Genomic DNA, 27,914 nt, shown 5'->3' with positions numbered 1-27,914 from the left:
TTAAAAAAGATTTAATGAAACACCTGTTCATTATGAATTCAGACAAATTACTTCAAGCATGTAAATAAATAATTTTTTTTTTATCGTTTGTCATGTGTCTTTAAGATAATATTTTAATTTTTAAGATAATATTTTAATTTTTTTGGATTAACTAATTTTCTTTTTAGGAATGTCTAGTGTTTATTTACATATGACCAATGTATAACATGCCTATTAACGTATCCTGTTAGCTCGCTTTAGGCCATTTAAGTCCTGAAAACGCATAAGTAGCATACTTAAACTCATGCAAGTCAAGAAACACATAAATAACATAGAAACTCAGTAAACATGTGGCTTTGACCTAGTGGTATTCATGGATTTTTTATTTTTATTTTTTGTGCGGTAAGTTCAAATGTCTTTAAAAGATAATTAGAGTCGGTTTTTAATAGTTTACAAAAAAAAAAAAAATACAAACGTGTTCAATTTCATCAGTGTTTTTTTATAACCTTGCATAATTATAATTATTGAAATGTTATATGATCTTAAATATTCGCTTAACAACACTATATCCATTCATTTATATTACTGTTTCATTTATATTTTATAATATCCATTGAATCATAACTATAACTATGTTCCATATTTCCATGCCAAGTAGGATTTCAAAATATGATGTTGTAATTTCTAAACAAAAGTTGGATGCTATCACAGTGACAACCAAAATCAAATATTAAAGAAGGAAAAAAAGGCATTTCTTACAAAATCTTACCCCTTTCCAGCCAAACATTTAAATAAAGGAAAAAAACTAAAATAAAAATAAATTACACCAAAAAGAAAATACAAGTCCCTTTATTTATTATTAATACATGAAAGTAGGTTGCTATTTCATACTAGAACAAGTCCCTTTATTTCTTACTGATACAAGAAAGTAGGTTGACATCTGGAGAGTTGACTGGGAGCCAACCTCAACACTGGGTCAATGAGAAGTCTTGGACCGTATTTGTAAGTTGTCTATATTCTTTTTAGATTTAAGATTTGATGTATTTAATTATTTTTTTAATTGTTTAGAGTAGTAACAATTTTTATGTTTTGGTAAATTGTAGAAAAATATGAGAAGGCAATGTGTGAGAAATCGTTGGGTGATGTTGAAATATGGGAGCATTGTGTTGGCGGGAGAAAGAAGGGGCGAGTTTACGGGGACACCTTACGAGTGTGGCTCATCATCCCATGATTATGCCTTATCTCAAAAGAAGGTATGTGTCTATATTATGATAAAAATAGTAAAGTATGTTGCTATTTCCTTCTCTTTTTTATACTAATTATATATTTGTTGGACCATATTTTAGATAAATGAATTAGAGCATGTTGGAACGAGAAGTGAAGAATCGGGAGGAAATAGAAGCCAATTTTGATAATCATGTGAAGTTATGAGAGGACATGGAAAGTCGTCTTCTTGGAAAAATGAATGATCTTTTGAAGCAATTCACCGGAAGATAAAAGGTAATATTTGAGGGCATTTATGGTATTTGGAAATATATAAATATCTCTCTAGCTAACAACTCTCAATTTGAGATAGGTGTGGAATCAACAAGCTAATCAAGAAAGAATTCTCTATTGGTTGTTGACAATATGGATTGAGATTTATGATATTTGACAATATGGATTGAAACTTATAGATTTAATGTATGTCAAATGATTGAAATTTATCGATTTACTTTTATATTTGTTGGTTTTAAAATATAAATTTAATATATGTTTAAAAAATTTGTGTAGAATATGTAATTATTTATAGTTTTTAATTTCTTCATTAATTTGTAAATTTTTTTATAATGCCAAAATCCGTTGCTAATCTGTTACAAAAAAAATTTGTAGTTATTTTGGGATTCCGTCGATAATCTGTTAGTAAGTTATTCCAAATTCCGCCGGTAATCCGTTAGTAAGTTATTTCAAATTCCGTTGGTAATCCGTTAGTAAATTTTTCCGTCGGTAATCCGTTGCAAAAAAATTCCGTCGGTAATCCGTTGCAAAGTATATTCTGTTGGTAATCCGTTACTATTTCCGACGGAAAAATCCGTTACTAAAAATTAGCCATTGCCGTCAGAAATCCGTTACAAACAATTAGCGACAAGAATATAGCGACGGATTTTGGTGTGTTACAATTCCGTCGGTAAAGAGCATTAGCGACGGATTACCGACGGTTTTGGCCGTCGGTAATGCTCTTTTTTGTAGTAGTGTGATGACATATATTACAAGTTCAAGTACAAATAACAGATTAGTGGATACTTCGAAGGTTATACTTAAGTGGTTAGATGAGCAATTAAGGTCATTGGAAGATTTGAGATTGTAACACCCTATAACACATAGTCATCGGTTAGAACTAAGTAGCTTCGTCGCCCATAAAGGTTTCAAGTTGTATTATATAATAGTAACTTAAATATAATCAATTTTTTAGTTTTGAATTGTTAGGTTCTCCGAAGGTTATGTTGTACTTATGTAGAGGTCATGCCAAAATTTGGTTGTATATTAAAAAAAAATTAGTCTGTTTTGTTGAAAATGAGGATGTTTGATGATTTTTTAAGCTTAGATTCCTAAGATGGGTATAATAGCCGCTTGATAAAAATAAAACAAAATTACATAAATGGTCCTTGTGGTTTAGCAAAAGTCGGAAACTCAGTCCTTGCTAATTTGTTTTGACGACATGGACCATGTGATTTCCAAAACTTGCGTGAATTCTCCTTTTTGCTCATATCGTTACTTTTTGTCCTTTAGTATTTGGGTAATTTGGTATTTTAGGTAAAAGAGACTAAGTTTGTGAGAAAGGTTTGTCCTTTAGTATTTGGGTAATTTGGTATTTTAGGTAAAAGAGACTAAGTTTGTGAGAAAGGGTAAACCATAGAGACCATTTATGTAATTTTGTCTATATTTAATGTTTATGAGCTTAAAATTTTTCCACCCTTTTACTTTTTAGAGGATGTCACTTTGATTTATTTATTTTGAACTTTATAAAATGTTATTTTCACCCCTCATTTTCTAAACTACCGTGCTTATATGTATAATTTGATTTTCTTTAATAACTTTCGTTCGTTAATCTAAAAATAACTAATATTTTACGTGTTTATATTTACGTATGTGTCTGTATAAGTTCAAAATGATCAATGTTTCGAAGTAAATTTAGAACTTTAATTATTTCGTTAATTTAAAAAAAAAAAAATCTTAATTGCTCTTTTATAAACGTATCGGTTTAAATTCGAGTTTGTCTACATTTCGATGTAATTTTTTTTACGTTTTTGTGGTTAACTTTTATGTATGTTTCCTATTAATGAGTTATGTCACATATAATAACTTTCTTCGTTAACTTAAAAAAACGAATTATATTCAAGTTTGTCTATGTTTCGACGTAACTAATTGTTTTTACGTTTTTATGCTTAATTTTATGTACGTTTCTTACGTATGAGTCGGGTCACATATAATAATTTTCGTTCGTTAACTTCAAAAAATGTTTTACGTGTTTATTTTTATGTATGTGTTGATATAAACTTAAGGCGGTCAAGGTTTCGACGTATTCGACGTAAATATATAACTTTTGTTCATTAAATAAAAAAAATTTACTTGTTTTTTTTTATGTATGTGTGGGTATAAATTCAAGTTTGTTTATGTTTCTATATATATATATATATATATATATATATATATATATATATATATATATATATATATATATATATATATATATATATATATATATATATATATATTTGTTTGTTTGTTTTCGAGCTTAGTTTTATGAAGGAAAATATTAAGTTTACATTGAATATGTTGAAGCGTTGACCACCATGAATTTATATCGATACATACATAAAAATAATTTTTTTTCTTTCAAGTTAATAACAAAAGTTATTATATGTGATCCGACTTATATATATATATATATATATATATATATATATATATATATATATATATATATATATAGAGAGAGAGAGAGAGAGAGAGAGAGAGGAAACGTACACATCCATATGGTTTCAATTTCTATCGTAATTGGTTCTTGGTCCATATAAAATGACTTATTTACCCTTTTTATTTTCTTTTTATTGCAACAATTAGAAAAATGAAAAATAAATACTACCCCTCCCATCTCTCTTAAAATATTTATCTTCAAGATACCACCACCGATCAATGCCGCCACCACCAGACCTCCATTGTTATCGGAGCACCATCAAAAATTACAACCACCGTTGGAAATTACAATCACCACTAATAGAAAAACTACCTTTCATGACATGCAATGTGTGTCATAAAAGGGTACAGATGACACACAAATGCATGTCATTGAAGCCCCTATCATAAAGGAAGACGACACACATTTGCGTGACATAAGCTTACGACCTGCATGTACGACATGCGTCTAAGACACACATTGCGTATCAATAAATCCCATGTTATAAAGAAAAAAGTTGAAACACATTTTTGCTTGTCATAATTTTAAGTGTTATAACAAAATATATATTTTTAATAGATTTACGAATTTTCAAATTAAATAAAACACTAAAACATTATAATATAAAATAAAATACCATACACAATAAAAGTAATTCATTGCACAAAATATAATGTTAAATACAAATGATCATTCCAGCAGTAAATAAATTTAATGAATTGCTAGTATTGCCTAAAATTTATTATAGAAAAACAAAACACAACATTAAAAGGAATATGTGAGTAAGTTCTCATTTCATAGTCTCCATGACAGCTTTAAGCCTTGCAACTTCACCACTTGAAGATGCATCCATCTCATGAAATTGCATATCCTTTTATAGTTATATGCACATCTTTTTTAGAAATAAGTTCATATTACATACATATAATATATAGATAGCTAATAACTTAAGATATATGTAAAGTGTTAACATTTACCTGCAAAAGCATGGTTAACTTGCTATCTCTGAAAGGTACATGAGAATCACCATTGAAAATAGACTCTACCACTCTCTTCAATGTTGTATTACATTGATTAGTCTTTGCTATTTGCAATGCAAGTAAGTTGAATCAAATTTTTAGTGGTTTTGTAGTTCAGACAAAATTACTTGCATTTTGGCTTCAAATCCAGTTTACACAGCTTGTTCTATATTTTTGGACCCAACCATGTCAAAATTTTTCTCAACAGCTCTTGGAGTAACTCCACCATCTTCATGAAACTCACCATTCTGTACACAAACAAGAAAACATCTAGTCCTTATGTTATGGTTTGATCATTCAAGATTTGATCTCAAAAATCAAAAGTTTTGACCTTGCATTTCCTCATTCACCTTCCATTGTGTTAATTTAACATAATGTTAATAAAATAATAATAAGCTACCTTGAATTGCACCATATACCATTTAAATGAATCATTAGAATGATAAGTGCACTATTCGGTGGCCCTGCCACTGCCACCGCATCACACATCTAAATCAAGTCATACCCATAATCTTTGTTTTTTCAACCCGACATTTGATTTTGGTAATTCTAGAATTGTAAAATATATAAGAAGTGATACAAAGATATGATTTAGAATCATACCTTTGTAATCACGACAAACAATTAGGATTAGTGTACGAGCAGGCCTTAGAGAGTTATCCATGTTTAATGAAACACATAGTGATTTTGGGGCCCACCATTTCTATATCACATCTCACCATCTTGTCCCCTACCACAACTTTTAAATGATCATATGTATCCTCTTTTCTCTTTGATGTATGCAGAACTCCCCTGATATCATAACAAAAAGGGGTAATTTATTTAATTTAACTTGCTTTAAAGTGGAAAAGATTAAAATGTTATGAACCTTGTATCATTGATGAAAAACAAGTCCATCACCATCCTATCTAGGGCGGTGGATACTGTAATTCTTTGAATGCTCAATTCATGATCACAAACAATGTGTGTTACATTTATTTCAAATATTTATTTCATATAACAACCAAAATTATCAACAAACATGTAACATCCATAAAAATCATGATAAATTTAAACTTTTTAAAACCAACCAATTTCGCAAATTGTTTACAATCAAAGTTTTCAAAACAAGTTCAACATCAGAGTCTCAAAAAATCATAAGTCAAAAAACATGAGGATGTGTACGGTCACGCCTTCGCCTTCCCAGGATCATCTGAAGTACCTGAAACATAACGCAAAATTGTAAGCCAACGCTTAGTGAGATCCCCCAAAGTACCAACACATAACATAAGCATAATAGAGACAACATGCATACAGAGCCTTCAACCTGACTGGAACGCCCCACCTGTCTACAGTTTATCTGGTACGCTCATGTCACACCCCAAAACCGGAACGACGGAAACGTTCTGGGGTGGATGACGTCATGTCAAGTATCACAACACATGCATATAGTAATCAAAGTACAACAAAACATTGCATTAATAGTAATAATTTTACATGGTTACATTACATAATATCAAAGTAATACAAGCAAAATATATAAAGTGTAGCAAGGTACTTAAGCCATCTTCATCAGCAGCTCCAGGGGATGTACCTGTCTAATTGCTGACCTGAGATTACAAGTTATTTGAAAAGCGAGTATCAGCATTTTTACAAATGCTGGTGAGTTCATAAGTATTTAGTGTCATTTAGTCAAATAACTTTAATAAGTAGTAGTTTAAATGTTTTCAGTGCATCAGTGTTCTTTCCAGAAAATCCTATATTTTCTTTAAATAAAGCAGCCTTCTACCAAGACTGTTCAGTGTAATGTGGTCCTCAAAGTTTATGTTTTTATGTGATCGCAGCATCAAAAAGAAAGTCTGAATTTTCCACGGAAGCCGGCTCGAAATATTTGATCTTAGGTGCATTTTCCTCAGGAATCTTATTGTTTGGGTACGACCGGACAACTACCGATATCTATTAATATCTTTTCTTAGAATGTTGTTGTTAAATATATATCTATCTATATCGTAAACTATTCTTTTCCTGTATTTGTTCGATGAGAAATGCGAGTCTGTTTTGTCCACTTTCTCCATCCCCCTCTATAAAAATGAAAAAAAAAGGTAATGGAATTACTTCTTATTCCCGTGTTTGATCTCTTCCATCACGGCCTCGCTCCTTGTCACCTATGTTGAAGAAAGGTTTGGAACCCTATAGAGAATGAAGAGGGGCCAAAGATCTTCCTCTCAACAGTGAAGTTTTCCCCCAATTGCTGTTATTATCAAAATATTGAATTTGATTATTAAAGAAAGCAAGAGACATCAGGGAATAACATATGCCTCAGCAGTAAGGACTGCTGACTAAGGCAAAGAATCATAGACTCTAGGAGGGTATCGAACTGACGACATGCCTGGTTCAGTCTAACAAAGGGGAGACATAGACCCCAGAAGGTACCAAATGAAAGATACAGTTGATAAGGTCTAAAACAGTGAATATAGATCGAAGACGATACCAAATGAAAAGTATCTCTCGCAAGGTCAAAACAAAGACTATAGACCCCAGACATTATCAAATGAAAGATACAGCTGGTAAGGTCGAAACAGATACTATAGACCCCAGACAGTATCAAATGAAAGATACAGCTAGCAAGGTCGAAACAGAGACTATAGACCCCAGACAGTATCAAATGAAAGATACAGCTAGCAAGGTCGAAATAGAGACTATAGACCCCAGACAGTATCAAATGAAAGATAAAACTAGCAAGGTCGAAACAGAGACTATAGACCCCAGACAATATCAAATGAAAGATACAGCTAGCAAGGTCAAAACAGTGTGACTCTGAAAAGTGACATCAGCATACAGTGTAAATTGCTGACGAAATACCGTTACCTTAAAGCCATGAATTATAAGGTAACCCAGGATACTCGTAACCATACTGACTAGAGTTCCAGACGCCCTACAAGCATCTATATAATGTGACATTTGTCACCCCTTGGCTTGGTGAGCCGTGGACTATAGCTAGCAGTCAGGGTGCGGGGGTGTCAATCTCGTATAGATCTATACACACAATGTCCGCTCTCCCTACAGGAGACTCTGGTTACCAACTAGACGACAGAGAAGGCCGTGTCCTGAAGATGCATCCCAAATAGTGGGTTTCTAATGAAAGTACCGAACTAGAGGTAGAGACTTCCCAGTAGTGGGTTTCTAATGAAAGTATAAAATAGAGGAAGAGACTCTTAACTGAATTGACCAAAATAACTCGTATGTCTAAGCTTGTATACATAGTATATAACTAATGAATCAAATGACCTTCGGATGGACATCCGATCCCACCAGACCACATCTCAACGAAGAAAAGGAAATAGGGCGGACAAACCTTCCTAAGTCCTTCAACCATTATTTATATGCATCTACACAAGCACAAACATACATCTAACTATGCTTGAGTGGGTATCAAGTAAAAGTGATTCTCGTGAAGTAGGAGTGTCTAACAAGTGAAGTAAGAGCGGTCGCAAGTGAAGTATAAGTGTCGGATAAGTATAAGCGCATCGCGAAGTGGAGATGACCACAAGTGAAGTAAGAGCGTATCAAGTATAAGTGAAGTAAAGTCGATCTCAAGTATAAGCGAAGTAGACTCATATTACTAAGTAAGAGTGTGAATAAGTATAAGCGTCATTAGGTATAAGTGACTTCAGGTATAAGCGAAAGCATTACAGAGTAGGAGTATAAAATAAGTATAAGCGAAGCAACAGTAATTAACAATTAAAAATATTCATGAAAACCTTTGAAAACTTTATTACTCAGGAAAATCGCATTTGTATTCTTTGATAAAATAGGTGTGAAAACCTTTAGAAATCTTTGGGAATCTTTTATAAATCAGTTTGAAAATGAATCTTTGATAAGCTATAAAAGTAAGAACTTGAACAATTTAAAAACCCTTTTTGAAAGCCATTTACAGTGTCCTACTCGGTAAAACAGTGTACAGTGGAAAAATCTTGTGCATGCGGGTTATCAATCACATGTGATTGATATGATAACTGGCATGTTTAACTTGTAATCCCCCCCTATAAAACATTTAAAAGCATTTAAAAGGTTCATTCAGGGGTATGAACTCACCTGGTGTAAGTAGGTCCGACGGAAGTGCCGTTTGGGCGTTCGGGGTCACGCAAGGACTTGAACACACACAAGGACCTATTTTAACATATGATAACATATGTTCACATACAATTAGCATATAATATACTAATCAAACAATTATACCCATTCAAAGGAGTGGAAAACACTTTTGGTTGAGTGTTTGGGGTCCCGGGTAGCGTTTAAGGGTGCTAAGGGTCTCTTATCAGTTGTGGAACTTTGCTAAACTCGAATATCAAGTGTGTAAATGGATTTAAAGCATTAACATGGACCAATATTGGAGTTTACGGCCCAACCTAAGGGAGTTTACGGCCGTAAACTCCCAAGGTCATAATCCTTGGTGTTTGATGCTTCTAGCTTGTTCCTTGATTTATTCTAAGCACTTTTCCCAAAAGGCATGAGTGGAATTGAGTCTCTAAGGGTACTTTATAGGAGTTTACGGCCTAGGAACTCTCTTAAGGGAGTTTACGGTCGTAAACTCTCAATCTTTGAGTTTAGTGAAGTTTTAAGCCCCTATTGCCTTCCTAGAATTTCCTTATGAAGTTTGATGCTATTTTGGGTGATTAAAACCAACATTTGAGGGGGTTTTGGGGAGTTTACGGCCTAGATAATGCTTAGGCCATAAACTCCAAGAAATCCCTCATTTTCCTTGTGTTTAAGCCCTTAAATCCTTCCTAGCATTTTATAGAAATAGCCTATGGTCATTTGGGGGGCAAAAACTAACTTTTGGGCATGATTTAGGGTGTTTACGGCCTTGACCATTGTCTGGGCCGTAAACTCCTTTCTTTAAATCATTTTGGAGAGTTCCAATGGTTTAAACTCAAGAGAATAAGTCCCTAAATTATGTGATGAGCCCTAAGATGAGTTTGGGAGTGTTTTTGGGACATTTTGACATGATTTTTGAGGAGTTTACGGCCTAAGCTTGTGCTTGGGCCGTAAACTCTTGTTTGTGTCCTAAATCCATGCATTTTAGTGTTTAAACACCCCTAGGCTATATCCCCTAATTATTTCCAAGCTTATGGACAAGTTTAGAGGCATGTTTGGCACCATTTTAGGGGTTTACGGCCCTAGAATGTTCCTGAGCCGTAAACTCCTGATACCATGCCTTCTTGGATGATTTTTGGGCTATAAACATAAATCAATACATTTAGAATACGCTAGGGTAAGTGGACTTACAATTTGGAAGCGTTTGGTTACGAATTCGGAGCGAAAACGGGTCTAGAGAGAGAGTTTAGAGAGAGAGTGTAAAAAGTCTCCAATGGACTCCACTCACCCTTATATAGGTTTCATAGTCGGGGCTCAGTGGAATTTTACCCGATACTGCCGTTAAACGGTGCTTTTGGTCGCACCCGATTTAGTGGTCGTAATAATAAAACTTGACATTTTCCCAATAAATGGAAATGTGTGTCCTGTGTTTTTATCTCCTTTCATCACGACTTAACGACATGCTAAAGGTAATCAAATGGAATGTTTATTAAATTGATGCCCTCTAATTAACGGAACTTTTATACAGTGGAATATTTCGTTAACGGTAACGGGGAAATGTAACGGAACAACTTGGGTTGTCACAACTCACATAACCTTTAGCATGACTGGTACGACTCACTGGGCCTTCAGCCTATCTGGAATGTTCTGTGGGCCTTCGACCTTCATAGTACTCCTCTCGGGCCTGCAGTCTATCCAGGACGTCCTGGGTCTCTTGGCCTTCAGTCTACACTGGTCCGCCTCAACCCAACCACACATAAACCATGTTGACATATACATAACATATAACCAGTCAACAGACAATTAGACAGATCTTATAGACAACTAAGCATAGCAACATACTATATACTAGGATACATACAGATCTAACACATCACTACATCATACCAACATGCAATAAACCAGGATAACAACCCAATAGGCCGACCTTGGCGTTTTCGACCCAAAAGTACAGTGAGGAAAACTCACCTCGCAAACTGAACAAAAGCTTGATGCTGTCTTGACTCCGAATCTCAGCTCTCTAACTGACACCTATTCCCAACAGATGACCAATTTCCATCAAAATCCCAAAATACCCAAAATACCCTCAAGGTCAAACTTGGACAAACCAATTAGGTCAACTGAGTTAGCCTAACAGAGTCAACCCAACCGATTCAACTCGATCGTGATAACTGAGGGTGTGTACGTGGGGCATACTCCAGAGGTACACTGGGCGTACATGAAGCCTCGCAGGTTGACCACCATCGGGGTGATTGACCTTGAATGCAAGGCGTACTCTGAGTATGCGGGTTGTGCCCTTGAAACTGCAAAAATTCCATTAAGAGCTTAATGGCTTAAGCTCGTATGTCTAAACTTCATATCCATGGCTAAAATACTCTTATGAGTCATAAAGTCTCAAACTTTATGACCTAGCATGTCCAATAAGTGCTTAACACAAGGTCTTATTCCATTAAGACATTCTACAAGATGCATGAAGCAAAACTTGATGGGTTTTGAGCATTCTAACACTCCTAAGTGTACATGCAACCCTAAATACCTTGGATCTATGTTTTATCTATTATACATGCAAAAAAGAACTTTCCAAGGTATTCATCCTAACTAGAATAATAACATTGATTCATATGAATATATCAGGTTAGAATTACATACCTCTTTGATGCAGAATGTCTTCATGAAGCTTGAGTGCCTAGTGCCCCAAGTGTGACACCTCAAATGGTTCACACAACACCAAATACACATGGAATGACTTGAGAGAAAATCACACTTCATGAAAATCGGTTAGCCCTTTCTATCACACATAGTGACCGATTTTGTCAACAATAAGATGCTTATATAGTTAGTGACAATTAGGGTAAACCCTAATTGTCATGGCTTTCCATTTCCTTGGATCTATGGGTTCAAATACACCATGGAGCATCCATGGAGCATCTTATGGGTTTTAGCCCAACTTGATAATCCATGGAGTCTTAGCCCACTATACAAGTATAGATGATTTACACAATCAACCCATATATTTAATTAGTCTTCTTTTGATCACTTAATTAATCCTAGATTAATTCTTGATCAATTCTAATTAAATAATCTTATTAATATATTAGAACTTATAATATATTAATAAACCTTAAGTGTTATTTCTCTCATTATAGTCTATCCAAATGCATGATGCCATGCAACCCAAATGGACCATGCCGGGTCGGGTCAAGTCTTACCAATTATAGTTTTGGACTTAGACATTAATCCAACAGTCTCCCACTTTGATAAGTCTAAAACTATTATTGCAAGTATGACTTCAAGAACCAACTGGCAATCCTAGCTCTCAAAAGTTTCTGTCGAACTCTGACCTTGCCGATGATCTCTGGCCTTTGTGAATGACTTGTCCATTAGATAAGGGATCATACATTCCTCCATTCTAGATATCATATAGACTGAGACTTGGATTATAATCATTCTCTCTGTCCATTTGTTGTTTCACGATTTCCGATTTATGACGACTGACTAATTGAACAAATCAAATCAGTCCAGGCCCGGCCGAGCACTTACAGTTGCCATAACCAAATCATCAATGGATAAACTTCGACTCATATGGCTTGTTCTACTACTTGTTGAATCATACACAAAGGCACGCTTTATAACATCGAGTTACCAATGTGTTTTCGTGCAATCAATGTATAACCAACTCATAGTAACAACTCATATCTCTAGGTTTGAAGAATATAAGATATTATCATCTCATGATCACTCGTGATAAAATCCATGAAGTGATTCCAATGAGCGCGGGTTGAATCCAATACTCATAACTTATGAGTAGTCATGAGTGTTGTAGCACCGCCTTGTTCAACATCTTAGACCTCTACAAGCCCAACCCATGACAATCTTGATTCATATCTACTTGCAACATATGACTGACTGTGGATGGTTTGAATAACTTAGTTATTCAGGAAGAACGGCCTAGTTATTCTGGAAGTCAAAACATGCAAAATGAAATACAAGAATAATTGAATCCAATATGTTCTCAGAACTTATGAATATAAATAAAACACCTTTTATTTATCACCATATGATTACACATTATTCATTGTATACTGTTTTAGCTATCAACTTTATTCTTGAATTAAAACAATAGTTATCCCATGCCCCAAGCATGTACACTATGTTTTCTAAACACTAGTCCTGCCATACACCAAGTATGCATACTATGTTTGTCTATGATCTTTACTTTGTGAACTAGATTGACTGAACATAACTTCAACGATTCTTTTTTCACACTCCCAAATCCTTATCGAAAATGTTAGAATTCCAAATCCTATCATTTACCGAAATCTGTTAGATTCTAAACTTATATATAAGACTCTCTTGTCAAATATTCAAGAGATAGTGTGGATTCTAATCAAGACAAACACTTCACACAATTGGCCTTAGTTGGTCTTTGTTTTATCCAAAACATCACAACTTACCAATTTCAAATGTACAAGAGTAGAAAACTTTTACTTTTACATTTGACAAGTGTTTTTAAACCTTCTTTAAGACATGTCAATCAAGTTACAATCTTGGAGTATGATTCTAAGAACTGTTTTGGAATGAAATATGACTCATCTTCTTGATTTAACCACTTCAACAATTCATAACTCCTCTTCTTAGCTACCAGAATGCACATAGAGGATGAATTGTGATAAGGTCTCTAAATCATTAAGATGATTATATAACATGATACTAAAGTACTCTCCCATCTTTTCAGATTTGAGAAACTTTTATCCTTCTGCCTAATTTGATTCTTCTCATTCGTTCTGCCATACACTGAAATTTTTTTCCAATGCTTCAGAATTATACTTAAGCCTGTAAGTATAACCATATTTACTAAACTTTAGTAAATCATGACATAGTCTTATCGATCTTTTGTGGTGGACTTAATCAGTGCACAAGAATGTGTACTCGATCCCTTAGTCCGTTACTAGAGTCACACATCCATATGAACAAGTAGTTAGTCTTAATTTTTCCAACGCTTGAAGGTTCTCATTCATCATGCTATACAAATTACATGATTCCAAGTTTCGGTCCAATTGAAACTTGTATGATGAGAATCTTTCCTTATTTGGTAAATTTAGACACTACCACAAATGAAAGAATCAAATTCATATTTCCACTCTTGCTCTTAATGGAATCTTATAAGCAACATAGTTTTTCACAAATGTCATTGTAAGGATATTTTAAAATAAATAAAATCAAAAGATTTACCTTTTATTTTAAAACTTTGAGGAAAAACTCATCCTTACAATCCATATGAAAACTTGGTGTTATCTATTCCTAAGCAAAATATCATAACTCCTAAGAAGTAGCTCAAGAATCCGATCTTCAAACTATGCACTAGAAATCCATCTACGCCATCAGATTCAACATATTCTTTCTTTAAGTTTCTTCACTTTTTATTTGATTCTTAAAACATCAACATTTGACCCAGTCACATCATATATCAAAAATCTCATAATAGAAACTTAGCGGAGTTAGATAGTGGACTTTACCTGAAGTAGAGTCAAACTTATTGACTTTAACATCCTTAGATAAATTTGGCAGCTTCACAACCAATGCCCCTTTCTTTGGCAATGGACCCTTGATAATGGGACTATCTCAGACTTAGCCTCTCTCTTTACCATTTGGTCAACCAAGTTGACTATGGCCGATCCCTTTCCATTGGGAATAGAGAGCTTTACTGGATATCCAATGTCAACATTGTCAATGTCCATAAAGTTATAGGAAGTTGATCTTAGCAAATAGATAAGATCATTAAGGGTCTTGTCATAGTTTGTTTCATAGGAGTCCCAAAGGAACTCACTACGTGACTTAGAAAGTAGTTGAGCCACCAACTTTCTCAAGACTTTGACACCCAACTCTCACGGCTTGTCAATACGTGACTACATCTCCAAGACGTGATCACACATAGACCTCTGTTTGCCAATAGGGGTTGAGTGACCTTAAACTTTTCAAGAACTTGTGGTTTAGGGAGAATAATTGGAGGAGGTGAAAGAAGTATGATTTCCATGGGACATCATCTTCATTTTAGGAAAACTTGTTTCAAGAGATTTGGGAAGATCATCTTTTGGGAGATATTCAATATAGTTGATTTAAAGTCCTTAATATAACACCCAATATGAAATATTAAGGCTAGGACCCAACACAATACTTTTATAACTTGGAACAGGGATGCCGTAATCCAAGCTATAAAATATTTGAAGGTAGGTGAATGACGATTCACCAATTTCCACCAAGATAAACGAAATGTATTATTAGGTTTTAATTGGTTTTGAAACTCTTAGATTCTTTTAAGATTCATTGAACTGTTCAATGGCATGTTTCAATCTCGAGTGTGCCCTTCAGGTTTTGTGACTGGGATGCCGAGGATCACAAAACAAGGTGTGAATAACCATGAAAATATACTTGGTACCCTTAAGTGTTTACCCCTCAATCGATGTGTCGGTTAACCACACATGCTCGATCGATACTATGATAAACATTAAGTTACCCTTTGCCTACCTTGTTAAGTCTAGGTTAGTGTGCCGGTTAACCACACACGCTCCACTAACGGCTTAAAAAAAGTACAAAGTGTAATTTCATGGATTAGTACCTTATTCACATTTTCATAAGTAACTAAGATTGGGTATTTATAAAAGGTTTAATTACTTAGTATTTATCATTAATAATTTTTATGAAGGGAGAATTCTAGTCCTTGTCATACCTGTTCGGCTAACGACCCTCCACCAGTCAAGGAAGCGGTGGGTGAGAGTGGACACCCATTAAACTACCATTTTATAGGCAGTAACCTTATACCCCCTTATAGACGGGCTTCGTGAATGAGGCCAACTAACGGTAAGACTGACTTTACTCTTATACATATATATAAATATTATTAACTTATAATATTATAAAGTATAAGGGTTGAATTTTAGCTTTTAAAATTCTAAGGGCTAACTTGGAATTAAAGTATTCATAAGTGAACACTTTTCAAATTCCAAAACTTGAGGGCAAGTTTTGAAACTCTTCAAAACTAATTAATTCCATAACTTATGTGTTTAAAGTAGTTTTAATTAAAAGACTCTTCAAGTTCCAAAACTTGAGGACAAGTTATGTAAGACTTTAAACTAATAAAAGAATGTAACTTTTCTTTATTTTGTAACTTATGGAATTAATTAAGGTTACACATTTTATTACCTAATGACGTGACTCTTGAACCTCCATAACTTGAGGTCAAGACTCTTCAATTTTTGTAACCATTTCCAACTTTTATGAGTTTTATGAAACTTAAATGTGACTTTTCATATAACTTGAGGACAAGTTACAAAAACACATTTTAGAATCAACACTTAGATTAAAATGGATTGAAAACACATAATCAATTAACTTTTCTATTAATCTATCCAACTCATAAGAACAAGATAATTCAAATCAAACTTTTTCATGTAATTAGTCTAAACCTTAAACTAATACAAAGCATGAATCTATTGACAATTATCTTTGAAATTGGATTAGCATGAACATTACCACATCAAAAACAAGTTTATAAGTCCAAAAACATCTTAAGGTAATGTTCCTAGTCCAATTCTAGCCAAAACAATCAAATATATGCTGTCTGGGGGTCCAACTCGTCGAGTGCACGAACCAACTCGGCGAGTTGGATGTTTTTTTCCTTGGACTCGATGAGTCCATCAGTGGACTCGGCGAGTCTGCTAAGCAGACAACATCAAAATTCGATTTTTAAGCCAATTTTGCAAGTATAATAAGAAAACAAGCCTAGGCTCTGATACCACTGATGGGTTTTGAGCATTCTAACCCTCCTAAGTGTACATGAAACCCTAAATACCTTGGATCTATGTTTTCTCTGTTATACATGCAAAAATGAACTTTCCAAGGTATTCATCCTAACTAGCATAATAACATTGATTCATATGAATATATCTAGTTAGAATAACATAGCTCTTTGATGTAGAATGTCTTCATGAAGCTTGAGTGCCTAGTGCTCCAATTGTGACACCTCAAATGGTTCACACAACACCAAATACACATGGAATGACTTGAGAGAAAATCACACTTCATGAAAATCGGCTAGCCCTTTCTATCACACATAGTGGTCGATTTTGTCAACAATAAGATGCTTATATAGTTAGTGATAATTAGGGTAAACCCTAATTTTCATGGCTTTCCATTTCCTTGGATCCATGAGTTCAAATACACCATGGAGCATCTTATGGGTTTTAGCCCAACTTGATAATCCATGGAGTCTTAGCCCACTATACAAGTATAGATGATTTACACAATCAACCCATATATTTAATTAGTCTTCTTTTGATGACTTAATTAATCCTAGATTAAGTCTTGATCAATACTAATTAAATAATCTTATTAATATATTAGAACTTATAATATATTAATAAACCTTAAGTGTTATTTCTCTCATTATAGTCTATCCAAATGCATGATGCCATGCAACCCAAATGGACCATGCCGGGTCGGGTCAAGTCTTATCAATTATAGTTTTGGACTTAGACATTAATCGAACAAAACTAACCACTTGGAACCCATTTTTATGACTTAAGAATCCTCCTAGGGTCTGAAAGGACAACTCAAAGATGAAGAACATGCCATATTCAAAATCTAACATTTTGGGACCAAAAAGCTCCATAAATACACCAAAAACTAGATCTATGAGCTGGAGGGATAAAGTTGCAAGCTTTTTACCTTAGAATGGTTGCAAATGAAGTAGAAATCCAAATCCAAGTGTTCCACTCCTTCAAGATGAGCTTGGCTTCCTTCCTTCTGTTGGATTAATGTCTAAGTCCATAACTATAATTGGTAAGACTTGACCCGACCCAGCTTGGTCCATTTGGGTTGCATGGCATCATGCACTTGGATAGACTATAATGAGAAAAATAAGACACTTATGGTTATTAATATATTATAAGTTCTAGTATATTAATAATAAGAATAATAAGATTATTTAATTAGTATTGATCAAGAATTAATCTAGGATTAATTAAGTGATCAAAAGTAGACTAATTAAATATATGGGTTGATTGTGTAAATCATCCATACTTGTATAGTGGGCTAATGCTCCATGGATAATCAAGTTGGGCTAAAATCCATAGCATGGTCCATGGATGCTCCATGGTGTATTTGAACCCATGGATCCAAGGAAATGGAAAGTCATGACAATTAGGGTTTACCCTAATTGTAACACTATATAAAAATCTTATTCTAGACAAAATCGACCACTAGTATCATCTAGAGAGGGCTAGCCGATTTTCATGAAGTGTAGAATTCTCTCAAGTTATTCCAAGTGTATTTGGTGTTGTGTGAACCATTTGAGGTGTCACACTTGGGGCACTTGGCACTCAAGCTTTATGAAGACTTTCTACATGAAAGAGGTATGTATTCTATCTTGTTATATCCCTTATTTTATATGCTAGATTAGGATAATACCTTGGATGTTCATATTTGTATGTATAATAGAGAAAACATAGATCCAAGGTATTTAGGGTTGCATGTACACTTAGGAGTGTTAGAATGCTCAAAACGCAACAGTGGTATCAGAGCCTAGGCTTGTTTTCTTGTTATACTTGCAAAAGAAGCTGGAAAATCGAGTTTTGATGCTTTCTGCCCAGCAGACTCGCCGAGTCCAAGGCAAAAAGCATCCAACTCGCCGAGCTGGTTCGTGCACTCGACGAGTTGGAACCCCAGACAGCATAAATTCGACTTTTTTGGCTGGAATTGGACTAGGAACATTACCCTTAAGATGTTTTTTGACTTATAAACTTATTTTTGATGTGGTAATGTTCATGCTAATACAATTTCAAAGATAATTGTCAATAGATTCATGTTTTGTATTAGTTTAAGGTTTAGACTAATTACATGAAAAAGTTTGATTTGAATTATCTTGTTCTTATGAGTTGCTTAGATTAATAGAAAGTTGAGTGAAATAGTTGTTTTCAATCCAAATTAATCTAAGAGTTGATTCTAAAATGTGTTTTTGTAACTTGTCCTCAAGTTATATGAAAAGTCACATTTAAGTTTCATAAAACTCATAATAGTTGGCAAAGGTTACAAAAATGAAGAGTCTAGTTCTAATTAAATGGTTTTATGACTCCATAACTTGTCCTCAAGTTATGGAGGACCAAGAGTCTCTTCATTAAATAATAATAAAAAAAAGAGTGTAACCTTAATTAATTCCATAAGTTATAAAATAAAGAAAAGTTAATTCTTTTATTAGTTTAAAGTTTTCCATAACTTGTCCTCAAGTTATGGAAATTGAAGAGTTTTTGGATTAAAACTACTTTAAACACATAAGTCATGGAATTAATTAGTTTTGAATAGTTTCAAAACTTGCCCTCAAGTTTTGGAATTTGAAAAGTTTTCACTTATGAATACTTTAATTCCAAGTTAGCCCTTAGAATTTTAAAGAGTTAAAATTCAACCCTTATACTTTATAATATTATAAGTTAATAATATATATATGTATAAGAGTAAAGTCAGTCTTACCGCTAGTACGCCTCATTCACGAAGCCGGTCTATAAGGTGGGTATAAGGTTGTTGCCTATAAAATGGCAACTTAATGGGTGTCCACTCTCACCCACCGCTTGGTTGACTGGTGGAGGGTCGTTAGCCGAATGGGTTTGACAGGACTAGAATTCTCCCTTCATTAAAAGTATTAATGATAAATACTAAGTAACTAAACTCTTAATAATACACAATCTTAGTTACTTAGGAAAATGTGAATAAGGCGCTAATCCATGAAATTACACTTTGCACTTTGTTTAAGTCGGTTAGTGGAGCGTGTGTGGTTAACTAGCACACTAACTCGTATTTAACAAGGTAGGTAAACGGTAACTTAATGTTTATCATAGTATCGATGGAGCGTGTGTGGTTAACCGACACATCGATTGAGGGGTAAACACTTAAGGGTACCAAGTAATTTTCATGGTTACTTCACACCTTGTTTTGTGATCCTCGGCATCCCAGTCACAAAACCTGAAGGGCACACTCGAGATTGAAACATGCCATTGAACAGTTCAATGAATCTCAAAAGATCTAGGAGTTTCAAAACCAACTAAAACCTAATAATACATTTTGTTTATCTTGGTGGAAATTGGTGAATCGTCATTCACCTACCTTCAAATATTTTATAGCTTGGATTACGACATCCCTCTTCTAAGTTATAAAATAGTTTGTTGGGTCCTAGCCTTAATATTTCATATTGGGTGTCATATTAAGGACTTTAAGATCAACTTTCTTGAATATCTCCCAAAAGATGTCTGGTTTAGACATTTATGATCTTCCCAAATCTCTTGAAACAAGATTTCCAAATGAAGATGATGTCCCATGGATAACATACTTCTTCACCTCTTCAAATTATTCTCCCTAACCCACAAGTTCTTGAAAAGTTTAAGGTCACTCAGGCCCCATTGGCAAGGCAAGGTCTAGGTGTGGTCACATCTTGGAGATGTAGTCACATATTGACAAGCCGGGAGAGTTGGGTGTCAAAGTCTTGAGAAAGTTGGTGGTTCAACTACTTTCTAAGTCACATAGTGAGTTCTTTTGGAACACCTATGAAACAGACTATGACAAGACCCTTATTGATCTTATCTATTTGATAAGATCAACTTCCTAAAACTTTATGGACATTGACAATGATGACATTGGATATCTAGTAAAGCTCTCTCTTCCCAGCGGAAAGGGATCGGCCATAGTCAATTGGGTTGACCAAATGGTAAAGAGGAAAGCTAGGTCTGTGATAGTCCCATGTTCCATTACCAAAGCGTCCATATGTTGAATTGCCAAAGGAAGGGGCATTGGTTGCGAAGCTGCCAATTTACCTAAGGGTGTTAAAGTCAATAAGTTTGACTCTACTCCAGGTGAAGTCCACTATCTAACTCTGCTAAGTTTCTATTCTGAGATTCTTATTACATGATGTGACTGGGTCACATGTTGATCTTTTAAGAATCAAAGAAAAAGTAAAGGAACTTAAAAAAAGAATATGCTGAATCTGATCGCGTAGATGGATTTCTATCGCGTAGTTTGAAGATCGGATTCTTGAGCTACTTCTTAGGAGTTATGAGATATTTATTAGGAATAGATAACAACAAGTTTTCATATGGATTGTAAGGATAAGTTTTTCCGTAAAGTTTTCAAATAAAAGAAAATTTTAGATTTTATTTATTTTAAAATATCCTTACAATGACATTTGAGGAAAAATTGTTGCTTATATGATTCCATTAATAGCAAGAGTGAAAGTATGAAATTGATTCTTTCATTTGTGGTAATGTCTAAATTTACCAAATAAGGAAAGATTCTCATCACCCAAGTTTCAATTGGACCGGAACTTGGAATCATGCAAGTTGTATAGCATGATGAATGAGAACTTTCAAGTATTGGAAAAATTAAGACTAATTACTCGGTCACATGGATGTGTGATTCAAGTAAAGGACTAAGGGATCAAATACACATTCTTGTGCACTGGTCAAGTCCACCACAAAAGATTGATAAAACTATTCGTCATAGTTTACAAAAGCTTAGTAAATATGATTATACTTACAAGCTTAAGTGTAACTCTAAGACATTGGAAAAAGGTTCCATTGTATGACAGAGCGAATAAGAAGAATCAAATTAGGCAGAAGGATAAAAGTTTCTCAAATCTGAAAAGATGGGAGAGTACTTTAGTATCAGTTTTGTGATCATCTTAATGATTAAGAAACCATAGCACAATTAGTTCTCTAAGGAAATCCTAGTGCATTCTTATGACTAAGAAGAGGAACTTGAATTGTTGAAGTGGTTAAATCAAGAAGATGAGTCATACTTCGTTCCAATACAAGTCTTAGAGTCATATTCCAAGATTGTAACTTGAGTGACATGTCTTAAAGAAGGTTTAAAACACTTGTCAAATGTAAGAGTAAAAGTTTTCTACTCTTGTACAGTTGAAATTGGTAAGTTGTGATGTTTTGGATAAAACAAAGATCAACTTAGGCTAATTGTGTGAAGTGTTTGTCTTGGTTAGAATCCACACTATCTCTTGGATGTTTGACAAGGGAGTCTTATAGGTCAAGAGGACAGTGGGAGTCTTAAAGGTCTTGAAAGTCTAAAGAACTAATCAAGAGTAAAACCTGAAGTTCTTCACTAGCACACGACTTGAGGTTTATAACCTTTCGTGTTGACATATTTTGTGCCCATTCCAGTTAAAGTTGGCTTTGCATATTAGTTCTTAGAGTTCTCAATTTTTTGCACAACAACTTGGAAGCAATGGCAGGCCCTTAAGCTGCCAGGTGTCAAGAAGTTAAGATTGAGTTAAGTCCATATGAGATTGGATTTGTCATTACCCTTGTCCTGTGAATAAGGTTTTGACAATTCACATGGATAAGAAGACATACACCATTAAATCTAAGTGTCATAAGGTTTATCTCTGATTCATGAAAATGATGGTGAGGAAACCCTTTCACTAAGTAGATTTTAGCTAGATAGCAATTGTGATGTTTGAATTCTCAAAGTCGTTAGTGGAGCGTGTGTGGTTTACCGGCACACTAACCTGGACTTGTGAGAATTGGCAAAAAGGTCTAACTATTATGATTACGGCATCCCTCTTCATAATTGTTTAGATACACAAGTGTGCTATCTAAGGGAAGGTGTATGATTTTGATAAAGTTTTATCAAAACAATCTAGCATCAGAAATCTAAACTTTGGTAAGAAAGTCAATGAAGTATTGATTTCTAGAAGTCCAGCTGATTTCTGAGTACATGTCAAAGCTAGTGGGAGCATAAGTGTTATGCTAATAATCATCATGTTAGTGGGAGCATGATAATTATGATAAGTATTGCAAGTTAGCAATGTTAATTATAGAAAACAAAAGGTTTCAATTGGGAAAAAGTTGTTTTGCTATAATTAAGGGAGAGGAAATTATACTTCATCTCAAATCTATAAGCTTAGATCGTGAGGTTTTAATCATTTAGTCAAGGATATATATATATATATATATATATATATATATATATATATATATATATATGAATTTTATGTTGGAATGGCTCAACATAAGGAAATTATGTCTATGGGTCCATTATTTGCGTTCTAAAATTCGATTATGATTACGGCATCCCTTTTCATAACCTGAATTATGAGAACTTTGCAAATAGAAGTGGAAATATTATAACAAAAGACTGGTTTAGTCTTTATGTGAGACATCATGAATCGTGTCCCAAATGCTTCGGATATAGGATCGATTACATGTGCTATATTCATCCTTTCTAAAATTTTCCAAATGCCTGGGGCATTAAGAAGGGAAAAGGTTTAGAACTGGATATGACTAAAAGGATTAAACAATTGTCGAGGACAATCTAAGGTTTACCAAAGATTGGTTGCTCAAGGACAGTTGGAAGTATAGTGATAATTCTGGAAGGACCATATTGACATAATCTGCAAGGAGGCAACTCTTGTTCAAAAGTGATAGTCAAAAATGGAATCTGGAAATGTTTCAAAGTTAGAATTTTCAATCTGTGTAAGATTAAGGAAACTTAATGCAAGAAGGATGATTCCAAGGAGCTGATCTCCTTTGGAATGCTCTGTAATGATGGTTGTCAAGTCTTTCTGACTCTGTACATAATCATTACAAGAAGATCAATGCATATAAGTTTAGAATCTAACAGATTTCAGTAAATGACATGAATTTGGAATTCTTGCATTTGCAGTAAGGATTTGGGACTGTGAAAAGAGGATCATTGGAGTGATGTTCAATTGATCTAGTTCACAAAGTGAAGATCATAGACAAACATAGTATGCATACTTGGTATATGGCATGACTAGTGTTTAGAAAACATAGTGTACATGCTTGGAGCATGGGACGACTATTGTTTTAAATTCAAGAATAAAGTTGATAGCTAAAACAGTATACAATGAAGAATGTGTAATCATATGGTGATAAATAAAAGGTGTTTTATTTATGTTCATAGGTTTTGATACCATATTGGATTCAATTATTATTGTGCTTCACTTTGCATGTTTTGACTTCCAGAATAAACTAGGTTATTCTTCCGGAATGACTAAGTTATTCAAACCATCCACAGTCGGTCATATGTTGGAAGTGGATATGAATTAAGACTGTCATGGGTTGGCTTGTAAAGGTCTAAGGTGTTGCACAAAGGGCTACAACACTCATGAGTGCTCATAAGTTCTGAGTATTGGATTCAACCCGCGATCATTGGAATCACTTCATGGATTTTATCACGAGTGATCATGAGACGATAATATCTTATATTCTTCAAACCTAGAGATATGAGTTGTTACTATGAGTTGATAGTACATTGATTGCATGAAAACGCATTTGGTAACTCGGTGCTATAAAACGTGTCTTTGTGTATGATTCAACAAGTAGTAGAACAAGCCATATGAGTCAAAGTTTATCCATTCCTTTTACCTTTGGGATAAAAGCGATATCTGTGGGCCCCTCGATGATTTGATGATGACAAATGGAAGTGCTCGGCCGGGGCAGGACTGATTTGATTTGTTCAATTAGTCAGTCATCATAAATCGAAAATCGGGAAACAACAAATGGACAGAGAGAATGATTATAATCCATGTCTCAGTTCATATGATATCTAGAATGGAGGAATATATGATGCCTTATCTAATGGACAAGTCATTGACAAAGGTCAGAGTTCATCGACAAGGTCAAAGTTCGACAGAAGCTTTTGAGAGCTATGATTGCCAGTCGGTTCCTGAAGTCATACGCAATATTATTTTTAGACTTATTCAAGTGGGAGACTGTTGGATTAATGTCTAAGTCTATAACTATAATTGGTAAGACTTGACCTGACCCGGCATGGTCCATTTGGGTTGCATGGCATCATGCACTTGGATAGACTATAATGAGAAAAATAAGACACTTATGGTTATTAATATATTATAAGTTCTAGTATATTAATAATAAGAATAATAAGATTATTTAGTTAGTATTGATCAAGAATTAATCTAGGATTAATTAAGTGATCAAAAGAAGACTAATTAAATAAATGGGTTGATTGTGTAAATCATCCATACTTGTATAGTGGGCTAATGCTCCATGGATAATCAAGTTGGGCTAAAACCCATAGGATGGTCCATGGATGCTCCATGGTGTATTTGAACCCATGGATCCAAGGAAATGGAAAGTCATGACAATTAGGGTTTACCCTAATTGTAACACTATATAAAGATCTTATTCTAGACAAAATCGGCCACTAGTATCATCTAGAGAGGGCTAGCCGATTTTCATGAAGTGTAGAATTCTCTCAAGTTATTCCAAATGTATTTGGTGTTGTGTGAACCATTTGAGGTGTCACACTTGGGGCACTTGGCACTCAAGCTTCATGAAGACTTTCTACATGAAAGAGGTATGTATTCTATCTTGTTATATTCATTATTTTATATGCTAGATTAGGATAATACCCTGGATGTTCATATTTGTATGTATAATAGAGAAAACATAGATCCAAGGTATTTAGGGTTGCATGTACACTTAGGAGTGTTAGAATGCTCAAAACCCAACACCTTCTTCTTCTATGGCCCCAAAAACACACTTCTAAGCTTAAAAAGGATTTTCAAGGTGGTTCTAGGGTTACAAACACGTATGAGAGGGACAGAGGCAGTTAAGGTGGGTAAAATAAGGCCATATGTGTGCTTAATTACGAGACACACCCTAAAATTTATGGTTTCCTTAACTGGCAGTACGCCTAACGTATATTGATGTACGCCCAACATACACCACGTACTCATGGTGTACTCCAAAGTCCATAATTATAGCAATGCCATTAGGGCTCCTTTGCACACTCTCTTGAACTTAGGGACTAAATTGCCACATAATAAAACTATAGGGTTGAAATTTTAAGTACCTTATCATCGAGATGTTACAAAACATGAAGGATCAACTCATGATAATTGAGTACCATGTAAGAGGCATTGACGATCATGCATTAAAACTTGAGGAGGAAGACATCTGGAGCCTTTGGTGGGAGCAATTCAGGTGGAGAATATATGAGAATGTTAGCTAAAGAAAAAGAGGGGCAATCTTCAACTAGTATCTTCTTCAATAAACTCCACCGTGTGCTTAGTTTTCCGGCCGCCCAAAACACTATGTAACACCATTTTCCATCAGTTGATACATTTTTTCATCACACCGAACATAATCAAACACATAAATCTAGAATTAGGATTTATTTTATTCAAAGTTATGTTTTAGAACCATTATAATGATATAATCTAATTGTGACATCCACTATTTTTCATAACTGAAAAAATTTCTTTACGCTTTAAAATTCATAATATCTTTATTTGTGGAAAATCCCAGTATATTAAAATCTTTTGAGTACAAATGATTGTCTCAAATGTTAAATCTTAAGTATGTTATAATTGATACACAATATGCATTACAACATAAAGACCTAACGACACTGAATACTATTACAAGTTTTCTCTTCAATCACTCTAGATCCTATTCAAGCCTTTAAAATTCTTAGCACTGCTACTTATGATAAATATAAACTGAGTGGATCAGGTTGAGAAAATTGGTGAGATAGATAGGGTTTTCAGTCTCCTAATGAGTTAATCATATTAAATCTTATATCTCAAACCTGCAAAACCAACTGTTATTAACAACATAAATATATCTCAAAACAATCTACCCCATCATGCCGATCCTCACATAATGATCCTATACAATGATCTTAAGATCTATCCTGATAGATCACTATAAACAAAAAGTTGACTATACTGCTTCGGAGATTCCCTGGTAGCTAATGAGGATCAAGAAAGACAACAAATACGAGGAATGAAGTACATCGATGAACTCACAATCGTAACTTCTTCATGCGAAGTAAGATTTGAGCATTATTTATACCCTCGGAATCATCATTGCATATACTACAACTTTCATCAAGATTATTTATCCTAAATAATCTTTTATAAAAATGCTATTTTTTATCGTTTGGTGATAAAAGGTCTATATAGTCTGTAACATGTACGGATAACTATGACTAAAACATCTAACCCTAACTTACGGGTGTTACACTAATCCTCATCGAATTGAAATGATGAAAATATTTAAATAATCTAATATATTTTAATATTGATCAAAAGAAATATTTAACTAAAGGAATAAAAAATGGAATCACAATAAAAGGTTGAAAACGAATCTAGAGTTCAAAAACTTTGCTAGTTATCATTTATTAAATAAGAAATCTAACAGTCTGGAGTCTTAGGGCATCGGCGACAACGAAATCAAGCTAGAAACTTGAAACCTGTGTGGCGGCGATGACTAATGGACTAAGAACTAAACAAAGGTAAGTAAAAAAACTCATCAATCAAGTTTGTTTAGTTTTGGGAACTTTCAGATGAAATCGAAAAACAATCAAAGCACCCAAAATATAAATACCAAAGAATTCAAGTAGCAGCAGAAAAAAGTTGAAATTTTTTTGAATATCGAACGATGCTCAAACTGAAAAAGAGGAGAATGTGACATAGATCACAATCAAGACTAGTAATTGTGATCATAGTAACTTCATCTTCCTTCTCTGTTTGCTTGATTATCACAACGTCTTCGTATAGTATGCCCATCTCTTGTGAAATTCGTCGGAGGAGCAAGCTCCGTGCAAGGAAGAAAAAAAGGAAAGGAAGTGGTGGTGATGGTGGCAGAAGAGGGAGATGATTATGTTTTTGAAAATTCGGTCGATATGTAACTGGTTATGATTATGATAACTCAACTAAGGTTTTGGTGAGTCTAACTCAATGTGTATTTGTGTATGTTTGTGTGTGTGTGAGAGGGAGAGTAGAATTCAAAGTATCGGTACGATGAGGGATTTTCCATGGGAGGGTTGAAAGTTGTGTCGTTTTTAGTCTTTGACTA

The 27,914-nt window shown here is 34.2% G+C and overlaps 1 pseudogene; it reads right to left on the bottom strand.

Annotated features, from left to right (window-relative positions):
- Positions 1–4,706: 4,706 nt before the first annotated feature.
- On the bottom strand, positions 4,707–27,625 carry LOC111891125 (ACT domain-containing protein ACR10-like; annotated as a pseudogene).
- Between the last annotated feature and the right edge of the window lie 289 nt (positions 27,626–27,914).

The sequence above is a fragment of the Lactuca sativa genome, chromosome 3 (genome assembly GCF_002870075.4).
Source record: "Lactuca sativa cultivar Salinas chromosome 3, Lsat_Salinas_v11, whole genome shotgun sequence".
Lineage (NCBI taxonomy): Eukaryota > Viridiplantae > Streptophyta > Magnoliopsida > Asterales > Asteraceae > Lactuca > Lactuca sativa.
This window is presented reverse-complemented; position numbering and strand designations above follow the sequence as displayed.